At 51.1% G+C, this 13,635-nt stretch overlaps 2 long non-coding RNA genes across 3 annotated transcripts; one reads left to right on the top strand and one right to left on the bottom strand.

The window, feature by feature from the left end:
• The first annotated feature begins 1,781 nt into the window (after nucleotides 1-1,781).
• Nucleotides 1,782-3,444, top strand: LOC131509195 (uncharacterized). The gene is made up of 2 exons (XR_009260359.1): nucleotides 1,782-2,213; nucleotides 3,059-3,444. It is a non-coding gene; the product is annotated as an uncharacterized LOC131509195 (long non-coding RNA).
• A 1,060-nt stretch (nucleotides 3,445-4,504) lies between these two features.
• Nucleotides 4,505-9,619, bottom strand: LOC131509196 (uncharacterized). 2 transcript variants are annotated; one of them, XR_009260361.1, is made up of 3 exons: nucleotides 9,392-9,619; nucleotides 9,220-9,298; nucleotides 4,505-4,783 (listed from the first exon to the last, which is right to left on the bottom strand). It is a non-coding gene; the product is annotated as an uncharacterized LOC131509196 (long non-coding RNA). The 2 variants fall into 2 exon arrangements; XR_009260360.1 differs by having other exon boundaries at nucleotides 9,220-9,619.
• Nucleotides 9,620-13,635: the final 4,016 nt, after the last annotated feature.

The raw sequence follows: 13,635 nt of genomic DNA, 5'->3' as shown, positions 1-13,635 counted from the left end.
TCAGCTAGCTTGTGGTTGCCAGTGTCGGGGCTGGGTGGGAGATGGCCGGGGGGGAGGAGAGGGAGAAGGCAGTTACGTGAACCACTGACATGATTCAAATGCTGTGGAATTTTGTGACATTAATATATCTGTGCTGATGTCGTGGCTGGTGTTTAGTGCTTTCCCAGTCTTCCTTCAGACCTAGTACTTTAGGTGTGTATACGACGGGTATGACAACCCTATTTTCTCCCATCATAGCGAGGAATCCTTTGTGGCACCGGCTGGAAACCTGTGGTCACTCTGTGATGAATGACCCTGTTTCCCCACTACTCCCTTCCCAGTTATGACCATTTCGTAAGCAGTGACATTTAAAGGATCCGTCCGAAGTTCGTGGTAAAGTCCCATTCTTTGATGAAGAGCAGGTTTCTTTCCCCAAATGAATAGGTCTCCATAGATTGTTAAATGAGATTTGAGATTGCCTCAGTAGACAACAGCGTAGAGGTTGGTGTGTGTGTCTTAAATAACTTCATTTGCAGTTCTTTGTGTTTGGCACGGCTGTTATCAGAGATTGGACGTGAGTAGTGGGCTGTGTGCAGGCATTCCCAGCCTCACTCAGTCAACGATTCTTTCATGACGCCCGATGTAGGACTTGAACTCGTGGAACCGCGAGATCATGACCTGAGCCGAAACCAAGAATCAGACACTTAACGGACTGAACCCCCCAGGCTCCCCGAGTCAACGATGCTGACCTCAGCACGGTGCTGGCATGATCTTCCCCAGCCAAAGCCTTTCTTCTGGGGGAATTTCTTTGTGACTGTTATTTGATCACTTTTCACAGATAAACTTTTTTTTTTTTTTTAAATGTTCATTCTTTTTGAGAAAGAGAGAGAGTGCGGGGGAGGGGCAGAGAGAGAGAGGGAGACAGAGGGTCTGAAGCAGGCTCTGCCCTGAGAGCAGAAAGCCCACCCGATGCGGGGCTTGAACTCATGAACCGTGAGATCATGATCTGAGCTGAAGTTGGATGCTTAACCGAGGGAGCCACCCGGGTGCCCCCACAGGTAAACTTGTTAAAATGTAGCTCGACTCCTTTATCTAATTGCAGAGACTGGTGTTAGAAAGACCCACATTTCCCCCTTTGTGGCGAATCGTTCTGAAATCCATTGGCTGGGGGTAAAGGTTCTCCCCGGGCTCCCCCCTGACCAGCGATGTGGCCGTGTCACCTCTCCCCGTCCCCCATCTTTGTCTCCTCATCTGTAAAAATAAGACTGTGGACTCATTTCCAAGTTCCCTCCAGGCACTAGCATTGTGGGGATGTGTCTCGTCTTGGCCAGTGGGGCTAGGGAGGGTGGGAAGCAACGTTTATAATGAAACTGTGTCTCATGAAACCAGGACTGGGTGGTGACATTGGCAGAACTGTGTTTCTCTGATTTTGAGCCCATCTTCCTAGAATCCCTTCTAGGGGCCAAAATCGTGGGTGCACGTCAGCCCAGATGCTCATGTCTCAGGGTACTTTCTCCTGCCTTCCTACACTTCTCTTTGCGATCAATACTGTGGAATAAAGAGCCACAACAAAATAGGAAGATTTGGGGTATTTTGCTTTGGACTGTAACTCGCAGTCTCATTTCCTTTAGAAACGAATCTTGCTTCCATAGGAAAGTCAGGTCCGGCGGGATGCTTTTTTTTTTTTTTTTTTTTTTTTCCAGTGTTCATTGTGGACATGAATGGGTTGGAGTCAAACAAGGTAAACCGAACTAAACCCACCACCCAGTATCTGGACCCTGTGCTGGGGTTTGGTTTTGATGCCTGTATGCAGGGGGGTGTGGCACAGCGTTTTGCCTGGTGCCCTGCTGAATCGGGGTGAGCGAACGTTCTTTCCCTTTGGCAGGCCTGGCCATCTGTTACTTTGGAAACCCCAGAAACGCGTCCTGAGATAAGCTGGCACTGTACTTTTCCTCTTAGATCCGTAGTAGAAAAGTAACTCTGAAACGCTCTATCTCTGACCTGCCTTTTTCCCTTTTGGAGCAGAAAACATTGACATTTATGAAAATCTGGGCCAGCCGTAGTTAGGCAGCCTAAGAATGAGGTAGGCATTTCCTATTAGGTAACGTTGAAAGGAGCAGAGACATTTCCTCCTCCTTATTTTCTAGGAAAATACGGCAACACCACAGATGGAGAAACCGGCTGTAGAACGAAGCTGGTCCTTTGGGATGCTTTTTAATTGGAAGCCTCTAGAGGTCAGCACTGCATAAAAAAGGGCTTTCTAGTTCTGGGTCAAGCCGGCGCCCGTGTCTTGGTGGAGCGTTTGGGAGAGAAGGGCCAGCAGACCCCCGGCACGAGGAGAGAGGTGAAGAGCCGGGCTGTGTGTGGGAGAGCAAGGCATAGGGTCCTTTCCCTTATACAAAGCCCTAACATTTGTCCTGGGTTGTTTTTCTCCTCCCCCTCCCCCCCTTCTCATCCATCTTTCCCTACAGCTCCCACACCCTGTGGGCACACACTGTCAGCTCAATAAACACGACTTATTGACCGATCGATGAAGCGTGGCATTTAGCTCATTCGGAGAAGGGCTGGGGAGACGCCAAAGAGGAGATGGACGGCACAGTGCACTTTGCTTTGAGCGAGGGGAGGAGCCCCTCTGGGCCCCGGCGGCCCGGAGCCTTTCTCGTTATTAGGCGGCAGGCTTTGCTCAGCCCTGCAACTTGCAGTCAAACTTCAGGGTGCCATGGGCAGTGCTGGGACCACAGGTTTCCACTTGGAACCCCATCAGGCTCCCTGATGCTCCCAGATCAGGAGTGGGTGGGGAAGGGTTTTAGGACCCTTAGATCCGACCAGAACGGAAGTGGTTGGGAGTCCCCCAAAACGGGTTGACACTCCTGGGGCGGGGAGGGGAGACTCCAGGGCACAAGATGCAGTCGGAATATGCTCGGGCTGGTGGCTCAGGCTTCACAGCCCGCCGCAGGCCAAATCCAAACCCGGAGGCAGCGTTGGGAGCTCCCCGTAGCTCCCAGTGGTGCCTCGGGGTTTCTTTTTAGCCCAAGAAGGAACAGAAAAGCCCTTTCTCTCTTCTCTCTCTCCTGTTCAGGGTTTTTCGTGTTCCTGTCTACTGAGTTAGGCCTAACCTAGCCCACAAATGGTGTTGACAGCTGTCCTTTGCTGGGTGATTTCACTGGGCCTGGGACCCACTGATGGAAAAGGGATATTGGTGGAAAGGACAACTAACATGCTGCACGCACAACAGAAGCCCAGACTCCCCGGAAAAACGTCTTACGGGTCAGTGACTTAACGGCAGTCTCACTGCTACCATTAGGTTTCAGAATCATCCTGGTGAGTGCGGACAAGGCCCAAGGTTCCCTGCTCCCCAGTGTTGGTTGCATTCCGTGCAACTGACTCTTCGGGCGTCTTGTCGTGAAGCCGGCAGTGCTGAGTGAATAAATCCAAGCTGTGTATGGCATTACATACAAAACTCTATTTTAACAAACTTTTACAAAGCTCCTTCTGAGTATCAGATTAAGTAGCAAGCACAAAGCTCCTTTTAACTCCTCGTATCCTTCCAGCATAAGGTAGATGTCATTTGGTAGCCCCCTTTGACAGATAAGGAAACTGAGGCACACAGAAGTTAAGCAAATTTCACAAAATCACACAGCTAGTAAGTTCTGGAGCTGGGATTCGACCCAAGGCAGTGTGCCTTCAGAGCCCTTTTAACTGCTCTGCTCTGAATAGGGTCATCGGGGTTGGTCTTAACGTTTAATGAAACCTCTGGCTCTTTGCTCAGCACTGCGGAGGCCCTGCCCGTAAGCTTCACGCAGAGAACGCTAAACACTATTAGTCTGCTTGGTTGCTGTGCACAGGATGGACTAAAGGGAACGTTACTTTAAGTCTTTGCCTTGCCCAGGACCAGGTTGGCCATGCCCGGTGGATTAGGGTGCTAACTGAGACATTTTTTTTTTTTTTCTAGTATCCATGTAGTGGCAAAGATTTAAAAGTGATGGGAAGAATTGGAACAACAGGCTTGTTGAAATAATTTAGTAAATTGGTAAGACAAGAGGATCTCTAGGCGGGTGTGCGGCTGTGGGGACAACCAGTATGCTGTCCTTTCTGTTCCCTTCTTTCTAGGTCTCGCCCCCTGAACGGCCCTTTCCGGGGCCGTTACAGACTCTTCTAATAACAGAAGAGGCTATTACAGACACCTGGTCATGAAGCGGCTTTTACCCAAGCTTGCCCTGAAGTAGCCAGGCGCGTAATTCGCTCTGTGGTCAGGCCAGGACCTGAGAGCAGGGAGAAAGCTCTCCTTGTCCGCTTATCCCTCATACCAGTCACCACCACACACTGGAGACTTCTGTCTCCGTGTATCTCCCTGGGTCGTCCCAACACGCTTCCAGCCCCCCCGCCCTCCAGCCCTTGCCTTCCGCCTCTGTGCCAAGACAGCAGCGTGCACCCCGTCAATGCCCCCAGCAATGCTGCTTGTCTTAGCACGGCTTTGTGCAGACTGCCTGGAAATCGAAGGACGCGTTGCAAAGCCAAAGTCAAGTTTGATTTGGAGCTCGTGTTCTTGTTTGGATGACCTCCACCGTTGTTTCCTCTGCAAATGCAGGGGACAAAAGAGCCGGCCAGGTCATAGCCCGTAAGAAATGTTGGCGTCCCAACCCGGCCTTTCTGGGTTCTGAGATCTCAGGTGGCCTCACGCAGATCCCCCGTGATTGGGACCTTGTGGTCTTGGCACGCTGGCGTGGGCTCGTGGCTCGTGGCTGCAGGGAGAGTGTGCGGCACCCCGGGAGCAGCGCTTTCCCGTTTTCCAAACGATGCGCAGCTGAAGGGAAGAAAAGCAGAAAAGGTGAGTCAAAAACACTCCTTTGAAAACGGCAGTTCTCCAGGGATCACGAGGCTGCGCAGGTTTGGAAAGAGAAGGGCACAGTGTTACATGGTAACGAAGACAAAGTTGGTGTTCTGGATCCGGCTTCTCCTTCCCATAGGGCCTTGGTCTTTTAAATCTGTAGTTTCTTCTGCTTAGATGTGTGAAGGGCCACTTGGAGCCTTAGGCTGCAAGGGGCAGTAAAAATACAAACCGTCGCGGAGGATCAACTTTAACATGGGTCTGGGGAGTGTCGGGGTTTAACAGTTTCTGACTGCAATATTCCCTGTCATCAGAAATAGAAATCTCGTAGCTCGAGAGGACTTCAGCTACAGTCTCACCCCAAATCTCACTCTGCAATAGGATTTCAAGTCACATGCACCCTTGAGGGCTATGTCAGGGTCTGCCTCTCCCCCGACCGCACCCCTCCGTTCTCTCCTCCCCAACCTTGCCTGACATCGAGCACTCTGTACGTTACAGTTCATCTGCGTTTAAAAGGGGATATAATTACGTCCTTTACTAGACAACGCTATGTCTTCAGAAGCAGGTGCTTTATTTGCGAGTGGCCTTAGCTTCCAAAGTGTACTCAGAGGAAAGTCCCAGTAAGCAAAACAACTCTTGGGTAACCCAGGCCACTTGTGAGCTGGCTTGCACGGTGTCACTAAAACCCGTGCTTTGGCGGAGGAGTTGGGTCATACTTCGTGATAGAGCTGGACTGTCCTGATCTCTTTTGATTCCCCCTTCCTTCTAAGACTATTTCTGACTCTTGCCAGCTCCCAAATGGCTCCTATAACTGGTTACAAGAAGGGCTAAGTGGGATGATAGGACTCATTTGGGGTGAAACTCTTTTTTTTTTTTTAATTTTTTTAAGTTTATTTATTTATTTTGAGAGAGACTGAGCCAACATGAGTAGGGGAGGGGCAGAGAGAGAGACAGAGAGAGTCAATCTCAAGCAGGCTCCGCACCATCAGCACAGAGCCTGATACAGGGCTCGAACTCACGAAAAGTGAGATCAGGACCTGAGCCGAAACTGAGAGTCAGACACTTAGCTAACTGAGCCACCGAAGCACCCCTGGGGTGAAGCTCTTGCCGGGCTGGAAACATAATCTGGTGCCCTCCTCATGAGAGAGGTGGGTGGGAAGCGTCTCCCCATGCAGCTCGCGAGCTTTTGGAAAAGATCTCTCATCCGGAAGCAGGCCAAAAATGTCATCTAACTCCGTGCTCATGAACTCATCAAACCCACCCACATGGTGTGTTCTCTTCAGAACTGGGGCCAGCCCTCTGCGTCATGCGTGAGAGAGTATTCCCCAAAGTGCACTTCAAACCTTGCTCTGACCCCGCAACTGTTCAGCTCTGGAAGAGTGCCGACAGAATTGGCCACGCGCTCTGGAAAATCTCATTTGGAAGCTCGTGTTGGTGAGTCTGGATGGGATTTTGACCCAACGGATGCGGGATCGGGTATGCTACTTGGTGCTTGGAGTCCACCCCCCCAGGGACGGCCCTGCCTGCTGCTGAGGGAGAGGGCTACAGATGTGGAGCGGGGCGCAGCGGCTGCTGGGAAACACAATGACCTCGGTCTCTTGGTCTGTCATCAAGACAATGGCACTTTTGTGCATCCTCTAGAAATAGAACTTTTCATCTGGCACCACAGCGTGCTACATTCTGGAGCAGTGATGTCACAAGAAGGCAGAGACTAGGGGATTCATCCTCCTAGGCAGGGTGACTGACACTGTTTCCCGATCTCCGCACATTTACTGATGTCACCCATTTCCCCCAAACCACAGCGGCCTCGGGGGGAGGAGAGAATCACAACGAAAGGCAGATTCTCATGTCTGTGGCTCTGAAACTTACTCTGGGGATTCCCAGCCCTTCTCTCTCCTGTTCCTCCCAAATGGCCCGGGCTGTTCCTTGAGATGTCTCTTGTATGTTTCACAGGCTTGCCTTCACTGGTACCCAGTGTTCTCCTTTCTGGCTTTAACTCACGGCCGTTTCTGCTAATGCTGCACAGCTCCAAAGCATAGCTGGGCTGGGACAGGCTCAGTCACTGTCCACCAAAGGTACCCTCCTTGTGCCACTGCCTGCCAGTGTGGGCCCCGCGCCCACCGGTCCAAGGCGTTGAGGCCCTGGCCATGTGGTCCAGGATGCTGGCAACCATGCAGGTGCTGCCCTGGTGAGAGCCTGCTCTGTTTGTATTTATCTGTTAATCCAGCCACTCACCAGAGGAGTCTGAGTCCCGAAAGTTCAATGTGCTTCTACGTGACAGGCTCAGAAAAAGCTTTTATCCAGCCTTTCCAAGGTCACCCTCCAACGTTAGTGAGCCTGGCATGTTTCTTGTGAGTTCTGCCCATGGAGGCTCATCAGCCCCTCCTGGAACAGGCTCTTGAAAGGTCTACCTGTCCTAGACCTGGTCAATCTGTCCAGAAATGGCAGAAGCTGGAACTCGCCATCCTCCTGTATTAGGGTGGGTAGGTGCCTCAGGTGACCCCCACCATGCTGAGTGGGGGGGCAGGGTTTAGCCAGGACTGGAAGGCTCAAGGTCCCGTGATTTGAAGTATCCTGTGCCATACAGGAAGTACTTTAGTAAAGACATGAGTCAGGTGACTCCACACTGTAAAAGGTATTATGCACAGAGTTGACCATTAAAAAGTGATTTCTTGGGGCACCTGGGTGGCTCAGTCAGTTAAGTGTCTGACTTCTGCTCAGGTCATGATCTCCTCGTCCATGAGTTCAAGCCGCCTCGTTGGGCTGTGTGCTGACAGCTCAGAGCCTGGAGCCTGCTTCAGATTCTGTGTCTCCCTCTCTCTCTCCCCCTCCCCTGCTCATGCTCTGTCTGTCTCTCTCTCTCTCCCTCTCTCAAAATAAGAAATACACATTTAAAAAAAAATGTGATTTCTAGATCCTCAGACTAACAAAAGCCTAGGCCACCAATCGGGCTTTTAAGTGGGGAGACTGTGAAACGGGCAGGTTCTTGGACTGGTGCCCCCAGGGCCTGGTGAACACGGGCAGCTGTGTGCTTACAGATATTCCAGGCAGTGCTGCCTCAGGTGGTCCACACTCGGAGAAACCCTGCGGTTGAGCTGGCCTCCAGGCTAGGAATCATTCACTGTGTTGGGAGGGAGCCAAAGACTCACCAGGCAGTCCCTGTGTGCCAGGCGCTGGGCAAAATGCCTTCATGGTCCTAACGCATTTTTTTCCACAAAGAGAAAATCCTTATAGAGATGCCACAGTTTTGTCTCCATTAAAATCTCATGACTTGGAGGAAAAAAAAAAAAAAAAGCCGCCACTCCTCTAAGCTCACGTGGTGGCAGAACCGGGAATAAAAGCCAGTTTTGTCTAATTGCAAAGCCTTAGTCTCTTGTCACAAGACGTCACGCTGCTCTTGCGGCATTTGGGGAACAATAATGGGCAGAGGCCAAGTTGTATTTGTCGGCGGTGCTTTTTTACAGCTAAAAACTATTACATCACCCTCAGTACACGGCAAAGAAATGAGAAGATCGTAAAGAGACCGGAAGGCTAAAGAACCGAGGACCCCCTGAAATTCACTACACTCTCCACAATATAAATGTACCATCCAGCGGGCCAACTGAAGATGACATTTCCCGCCAGATAATAAGCTACATGCGGGTAGAGGTGCTGTCTCTTCCGCTCTCCACTGTACCCCCTGTGCTTAGCACAGTCCTGGCATGGGGTAGGCGGTCATGAAACCTTTGTGGAATGAATGAGTGAATGAATGAATGAGGTATGGGGAGAAGAAAGAAATGTTCCTCTTTCTCTCAGGAACGTGGAGAGACTGCTTTGCTCTGAGATTGACCTACTGTCGCTCACTCATGCATGGAAACACACAGATCCCGAGACACAACCTTCAGGGACCTGCCTTTATCCCTACATCTCAGAGAAACTGTGTCCAAGAGTTGGTAATGTTGTTGGTAAGTCTCCAAGACTTTTGCGTTTTACCGGGGAATGGGAACAGCAGCGGGTGGATGTCCCAGGTCTCTGTGCCCGCGACCTCGTGATCCCTGAGTGACCATCAAGGACGTGCCAGCAGGAGATAGGAAAGTTATAAAGCCAGATGCAGCCCTAGACGCATCCTGGGACACATCCTTTCCCTGGTGGGAAAGACACATCCTTTCCCTGGTGGGAAAGCAAGAACATGTGCCGTGGCCCTTCTTGCTTTCTGCGCGATAGCTAACCTAGGACAGAGGCTGCCCGAGACACAAGACACCCACTTTCTGGTGCTCTCCAAGGCTGCCTGCGTCTACACCATCTCGGAGAAGACTCAGAAACTGCCCCATCCCAGCAGGACAGCCCAGGAGCAGAAAAATGCCCGAGGTGCCTTCTAGGCATGGCGACAAATCAGTATGACATTTGCTCTATCAAACTGTCTTAATCGTTACCTTCAAGAAGATGGAATCTTTTGGTGCCTCTTTTCCAGCCGCAATGGTATGAAACTCCAAATCAATCAGAAGAAAAAATCTGGAAAGAACATAATGTCTTAATCAGCTTGGGCTGCTATAATAGAACACCACAGACTGAGTGGCTTATAAAAAACAGCAATTTATTTCTTACAGTTCTGGACGTCCAAGATCAAGGCACCAGCAGATTCAGTGTCTAATGAGGATCTTCTTCTTGGTTCATGTGTCCTCACATGGCAGGAGGGTTGAGGGAGCTTTCTGGAGCCCCTTCTGTAAGGGCACGGATCCCATTCACGAGGGCACTGCTCCTGTGACCTCATCACCTTCCAAAAGTCTTACCTCCAAATACCATCACGTTGGAGATTAGGTTTCTACGTATGAGTCTTGGGGGAACACATTCAGTTTATGGCATAAAGTCACCTAGGTTTCTGCATCTAGAATAATGTCCATGGGCCCCCCCCCCCCCCATCACCTGTGCTCAGTCACAGGACCTCTCGGGCTTCTTTTTCCCAATTCTCTCTTTAAAAAAAAATCTTCCGAAATACTCACCACCCCCCCACCCCCTGTCAGGCCCCAGAATTTCATGATCACCAAGGAAGGAAGTGGGGTGGGTCCCTGAAGGCCTCACAGGCCCGGTCCACCAGTGCTGGGCCACCGATTCTGTGAAAGCTGTTGGCACAACTGGCCTTTGAGACTCACTGTCCTCAGAACACTGTTTTTGTCTTGCTTCCTCTTTTCTTTTCCGGTCACTTAATTCCAACTGGTTGTTCCTTTCCTACCCCTCTTCCACTCCCTTCTCATTACTGCACTCACATATTTCCCATTACGGGCCCGCCTTTCTCCCTGGTGACCTTCGAGCAGGCTTTGACTCCCAGGTGTGGTAACCAAACGATAGCCTTGACCTTTCTGCTTCGGACCCCACAGAAGACCGAGTGGCGTTTCCCTGCTATTTCCAAAGATAGGAACTGGGATTTTTGACTTGAGAGAGCTGCATGAGGGCTCTGACACCTTCTCGAAGCCGGGCCACTAGGGGGTAGAACTGAGTTCTGATTGGGACCGGGTCCGCCTGCAGTATCTTCCAGTCGTGTCTGTGTTGACCTCAGGGAGCACCAAGTCGTGCTAATTAATGTGTTCACAAAAGACACGACTGGAATCACTGTTCAAGAGGATCGGTGAGTCTGGAGTGATTCGAGAGCCGGGTTCATCTACCTGCCAGTCAAATAAAACCTCCGAGCTGCCTGGTTTCCCCGTAACACTAACCGCAGCTGCCTTCAGGAGGGGTCCGCCCCAGTGCTGGTTGGTGACGGCCCCAGGCTACGGGGTTCTCTGCCCAGCAGCGGCTCCTCTGCCCAGATTATCTTTCCCACCGCGCCTGCAGCTGGTCCTGCGCAGAACGCATAGACGTGGTGTGGATGCCGTTAAGACTGCTAGTCAGGAAGCCCTGCAAAGGACTTCTATTTTTAGAGAAGGCATCCTCTGGCGCTCAGGCGCTCTCCGGCCTGCTGAGAAGTCGGCTGCCCTTACCAAAGGGCAAGGCTGCAAACCTCCTCTGCCGCAGAAAGGCGTTGTTCTGCCACAAACAATGGTAGGGTGGCCCTGGCACAATGTCAGATGAGTTGATGGCAGCTGGTTGCGCGTTCCCTCTCTGTGTTGACAGCTGAGCCCTGCCAGATCCAGAGCAGTCTTGGATTTGGATTTTGGAGAATGGATCACACCGAAAGCCAGGGATGGTCTAGCTCCAGTTGGCTTAACTAAGGAAATGGCCAGAAGCCATAGGTTGTTATTTAGTTCTGGCTGCCGGTGTCTTCAGGGGCAATGTAATTGCTAAATGCGGTCGAACGGGCAGCCAGGGCCGGCGCAGGGCAAGAGTCACGGTGGTCAGCCGGGTGGCCGTCCTGGAGGGAACTGTGGTAGACAGCCGGGCTGTTTCAGGTAAAAGCAGAAAGGGCCACACCTCTGCAAGTGAGCGCTATCCGTGTCCTTGTGCAGCCTTCACGTTTTCATTCATCGGTTCACCTGGACCGTACCTGGGATGCAGAGTAACCGGCCTTGCGGTTGAGAATGGGCGCTTTTGAGAAATACAACCAAGCTCCAGTCCATCCCGGCCACTTACTCGTGCTGGGACTTGAAGCCAGTTAACTTAATTTCCCCAGTCCTCAGGTTTTCCATTGGTAATTTGGGATAGATAACCCGATAGAAAAACAAACCAAGAAAACAGAGAGGCGACCCACCGAGGACCAAATGCAAATGGCCGATAAATACATGAAAATGTATTCAAGCCCTGGTTGTCGGGAAGCTGTAAATTAAGACGGGACCTCATTCTTGGAAATTCTTAGAAAGATTGATAATGTCCCGCATTGGCACGGAGGTCACGCCCCTGTTGGTGGGAAAGTGAATCGGTTCAACCACCTTAAAGGATCATTTGTCAGTCTCTTACCATATGTTTTCTGTGCAAGTCCTTGGACTTCACAGTCCCGCTGCTAGGAACCTATCCTGAAGAAATAATTGTGCATATGGATATGGGTGTTCATTATGGTATTGCTTGGAATATTCTTTTTTTTCAAAAGGAATGGAGATGATCTGTTTCTCAGCAGAGAGGTAGTAAGTCCCAGGCGGGTGACTGCAGGTGGCCCTATAGCTTCGGATACCAGCAATTGGAACATAATGTGGCGGGAGAGGGGTGACGACAGCAGGAGGGAGGAAGGCAGATGTTCACGCTTTACTCTTCTTGCTTAAATCTATGCTTTTGCATCTTTTCTGTCCCAGTTCACCTCTCTGCACCGCATACCCGCCGAGTTCCGTGGCTCAAGTTATGCAGATTGTTGTGGTAATCCGCAGGACGATTTCCTAGGTGTTCAGAAATGGTTTGGGGCTGATCTAGCTGCGTTTCAGGGATGAGACAAACTCAGGGTCTCCATGCTGCTCCTCCATCTTAACTCCTCTCCAAAGAACTATCGTTTCTCATCTTCAACAGTATGCCCTGTAAGGTCATCCCTGTTCCATATCGAGCTGTCAGGGCAACACTGAGATGTGAAGGCTGCAGCTGCAGCAGAGCTTAGAGGGAGAGTGTGAAATCAGAAGTTCGGATCTGGGCACCTGAAATCTCAGATGCCCCTTAGACATCCCAGTGGCGAAGTTAGAGGAGTCTGGTGTGGGGGTTGGGAATCGCATTTGATGAGGAGTCCCCTAGGGTTTATGGGTGGTGTGGAGAGAAGTTCCGTCAAAAAGAGAGGGTGGGTACCCAGAGCCAACCATAGTGGGCACCCAAGCCCTGGATTCCAGTGCCTTTGGCACGAATTGACTTCCGCTATGCATTTAAACACTCGTAGTGTCTTAATCAATCCTTCCCACCTATTGGCATCATTGGCACCTTATAAAAGTCTCCCTCCATCTTATGGTTAGCACTGCTTCCTGCTTGTCCTTTGAACCTACAGCCCTGTCTGGCTGAACTCTTTTGGTGGTTTCTGGAGTTCCCAGCTTTGCCTTCACTTGACATCCCATCTTTAGCTCCCCAAACTCCAAGCTTCGTAGCTTTGGGGAAGCCCTTCCTGCTCTTCCCGCTGAGTACCTCTGCCCACTGCTCTCCCCCGCTGTCTTCAAGACCCAGCCTAGGCAGAGCCCAGACCGCTTGCTCACTCAGATGTCAACAATTGCACGCTTTTGTGTGTGTGTGTGTTTTTGCAGTTTCTCATGTAAATCCCCAAAGACAGCCATTAATATCATCATTTATATTATTATCCAGGCCACGTTGACAGATGAGAAAATGGAGGTTTCAAGGGCAGGCGGGGAATAACCTGCCAAACCCACCCAGATGGGAAGTGTCTTAACATTCTATTGCCGCGTGACAAATTGCTACAAACTCAGCACCTTAAAACAGCGCACGTGGGGGCGCCTGGGTGGCGCAGTCGGTTAAGCGTCCGACTTCAGCCAGGTCACGATCTCGCGGTCCGTGAGTTCGAGCCCCGCGTCAGGCTCTGGGCTGATGGCTCGGAGCCTGGAGCCTGTTTCCGATTCTGTGTCTCCCTCTCTCTCTGCCCCTCTCCCGTTCATGCTCTGTCTCTCTCTGTCCCAAAAATAAATAAAAAACATTAAAAAAAAAATTTAAAAAAAAAAAAAAAAAAAAAACAGCGCACGTGGATTGTTTCACGGCCCCCGTGCTTCAGGAGCCTGGGGGTAGCTTAGCCGGGCGCTCTGCTTCTGAGTCTGTCACGGGCTGCCGGCAGAGTGTCAGCCAGGGCTGGGGTTTCATCCGAAAGCTCAACGGGGCAAGGATCCGCTTCCGAGGTTCTCAGTGGTTGTTGACAGAATTCAGTTCCTTTGAGCTGTTGGTCTGAGGGCCTCAAATCCTTGCCACCTGTTGAACCGGAGGCCACTCTCTGCAGCTTGCTGTGGGGGCCC

This window comes from Neofelis nebulosa, chromosome 4, assembly GCF_028018385.1.
Source record: "Neofelis nebulosa isolate mNeoNeb1 chromosome 4, mNeoNeb1.pri, whole genome shotgun sequence".
Classification (NCBI taxonomy): Eukaryota; Metazoa; Chordata; class Mammalia; order Carnivora; family Felidae; genus Neofelis; species Neofelis nebulosa.
Note: the sequence above shows the minus strand (reverse complement) of the source record. Positions and strands in the feature narration are given on the sequence as shown.